Genomic DNA, 2,906 nt, shown 5'->3' with positions numbered 1-2,906 from the left:
GTGTCTGTGTGTAGGTAAACATTTGTGTGTTTGAGTGTGTATGTGCGTTTGTGTTTGTGTGTGGGTTATTAATTTATTTCACTCGATCGTTTTGGCCCACGCTTGTTTATAGAAAAAGAAAAATAGAGGGAACAAGACAAATAGGCCCCTGGCACAACGCAAAGTAGTATCAGTAGGCTAAGATGGTGTCAGAAATGTTCTACACTTAAAAACTTCGATTATATGCCAAAACTCCACGAGAGTGTGTCTCGTATAGACATATCTCCTATATCGGACAAGTCTGTTGCTGACGGGCATTTTTATTTTTAAATACGGTATTCGCAGAGGATTTATGAAAAATCCAGTCGTTTCAAACTAAGAAAATGGGATGGCTGTCTGCAATCTAGTAATAAGATTAGCATAGTTGATCTTTCTTCAATTATTTTGACGCTTTAGAGCGAAACAATAAGAGAGTATGAAAGATAATGGAAACAGTGACTTTGTAGAACTATTGACATAGACATAAAAAGGACAACACGTAGCCTACTTTTCGAAAGGAGTTAGGAAGAGACAGAAGAGAAAAAATTGAAGGCAATCAAAAGGAAGAGTTAAAATCAACTTTTAATGGTATGGGGAAAAACCTGGATAATGAGAAACTACTTTCTTGCCGTCACTGTGAGTTATGGCACTTTTTCTGTGTTTCAGGCAAAATGATAGAGGACAGCCCCAATTGCATTGATACTGCAGTCTTTGACAATGAATGATCTGTAGGCTGTAGGCAATTACTAGATATAGATCTATATCTAGATCTATATAATCTAGATCTACTCTAGACTAAGAAAGCTGTAGCACATGCACGCCGAGTTTTGACACTTGAAGTTACGAACTGATAAACTCAAGTCTAAAGCCACTCAAACCCATGCATACTTCATGCTTTGATACGATGGATTTTCAAAGTCCTGTTATTATTCAAATCAGAAATGTACCTATATTCTTGGATACCTCTTCTTCTGCATCGCTGTTGACCTGCAGAAATGCCCTGCTGTTGGCTCACCATGAAAAACACAACGTATGTTCAATAGTTGTGCTACCACGTGCGCTGCACACGGCAACGCAAGCGTTTTAATTTTAGGTTATCATGCGAGTAGGTAAAATACGTTTTTGTTCAAACTGTTTTCTGACTCTGAAACGTTTGAATTGTTCAATTTTGTTTTGTTTGTTCTTTAAGAAAAAAAGAAATGCCACACATGTACTTTATTATCTTTGCTGTAGAATTGGCTATTGCAACGAGAGGCTTGATAATCTAAACGTATGAAAACTCTTGTTTGTTTTTTTCTTGTCTTTACTCTATTTTACACAAACAGCAATATACACGTAATGTTTTAAAGCCTCAGTGAGTCATTCTTATGAGGTTAGTCGCTGTACCTCATGGTTAACCGTGTTCGAAGTGTTCAAGATTTTGATGGGTTCAATTGACCATCTCGGTCTGATCTACCATGTAACCCAGAAGTGCTGAACAGCAGCAAGAGACCATAGGCCTATCATTGTGTTGTCTTTGCAGAGTAAAGCACTTTTGGTGACACTCTATGTAATTTTGGTAGGCTTCGGGAATACTTGTGTGCTACAAAACCGGGAAAATTGCGTTTTGGGCGTTTTTATATTTCTTTTCGTGTACATATTATGGTACAAACTTGGGTTTATAGTATTTCTCAAACCCAAAAATCCTTAGCAAAGAGCTTACACACAATGTGCATTCACAATTCATAAGAGATAATAATTTGCTGAAGGCAAGCTTCTTCGTGTTGGGTTTGCTGCTCGTGGGCGGGTGTTAGAAGAAAAAAAAACCAGTCATTGGACGGCGATAAAAGGATCTAAATTATTGGCCCAACTGGTAGGCGTCATGTCTAGAGACTCTTTCTGTAAGTACTTTGTGGTTTTGACAGGTGAAATTTCCCTGTTTCTCTTTAATTTTTAAAATAGTCTTTCATGGATGGTACTTAGATGATTTTGAGCAAATCAACCCCTTTGGGGGTTGGTTAAAATATTCCTTCTGGCTCTTCCGAGTTAACCTTTCCTCCTGCCCCCACTCCTCCCAAGCCTCCTTCCCACCAAAGTCGGTGCTCTAGCTATAATGGAAATGCCTTCAGGGTGTGGGAGTGCCAGGCCCCATATGGTTCCATAGACAACAGTGGACCTACACGCAGAAAAGAAAAAGAACCGCATAATACGTAAGGAATTGTGTAATGCGCTAAAACACGAGGAACTGTTAAAGATGAAAGGAAAATTAATCCAAAACAAAATAAACTTGGTCCTATTCTTTTAACTGTGTGTGGATAGGTTTTTTGTTTTGTTTTTTAAGGAATGTCTTTCTCGAACATGTACTGGAGAGAAAGTTGGGAGAGAAGAGAGAGAGAGAAAAAGGGAGAGAGAGAAATGATCATTACTGAAACCTGTTGTACGTGTGTTCTATCATTGTAAAGTTCACTGAGCATCTTAGTGGTAATGCGCTGTATAAGTGAACATATTATTATGATCAAAGTAAATATGTGGGTGGTTGGTGGGTGCTTTGTTATGGCTAGCCCATTCTTTTCCGTAAAAAGATCAGTCATTCTTTCCTTCTTTTCTGTGCATGTAACTCTTAAGTTACACCTCTAATCTTCGATACTAAAGACCTTATTGCGTTGCTAGTACAATATAAATCTTACTGAACTAAAACTACAGTAAAGCATATTGGTAAGAAGACCTTCAGCTGGCTGTACTTGTTTTAGTTCAACCTGTACTTGAGATCAAATACCGAACCGTAGTTGTTATTTTTTCTTTTTAGTATCTATTAACCAAATATGGCTTACCCGCGCCAAAATCCCCCAATCTCTGTGATGTGTCTCGTTTGAACGAAATAATGGCTGTGATCCCGTCTTAGTTTATAT

General features: G+C 38.1%; 1 protein-coding gene across 4 annotated transcripts in view; it reads right to left on the bottom strand.

The window, feature by feature from the left end:
- Window positions 1-2,134, bottom strand: part of LOC101845375 — a 24,815-nt gene extending 22,681 nt beyond the window's left edge. The window contains exon 1 of one of the 4 annotated variants that reach the window (XM_005090397.3): window positions 966-2,134. The gene's annotated coding sequence lies outside the window, so the exon portion shown is untranslated. The remainder of the gene's footprint in view (window positions 1-965) is intronic. The other 3 variants (XM_005090395.3, XM_005090394.3, XM_005090396.3) reach the window with 3 other exon arrangements.
- Window positions 2,135-2,906: the final 772 nt, after the last annotated feature.

The sequence above is a fragment of the Aplysia californica genome, unplaced genomic scaffold (genome assembly GCF_000002075.1).
Source record: "Aplysia californica isolate F4 #8 unplaced genomic scaffold, AplCal3.0 scaffold00016, whole genome shotgun sequence".
Taxonomy (NCBI): domain Eukaryota; kingdom Metazoa; phylum Mollusca; class Gastropoda; order Aplysiida; family Aplysiidae; genus Aplysia; species Aplysia californica.
Note: the sequence above shows the minus strand (reverse complement) of the source record. Positions and strands in the feature narration are given on the sequence as shown.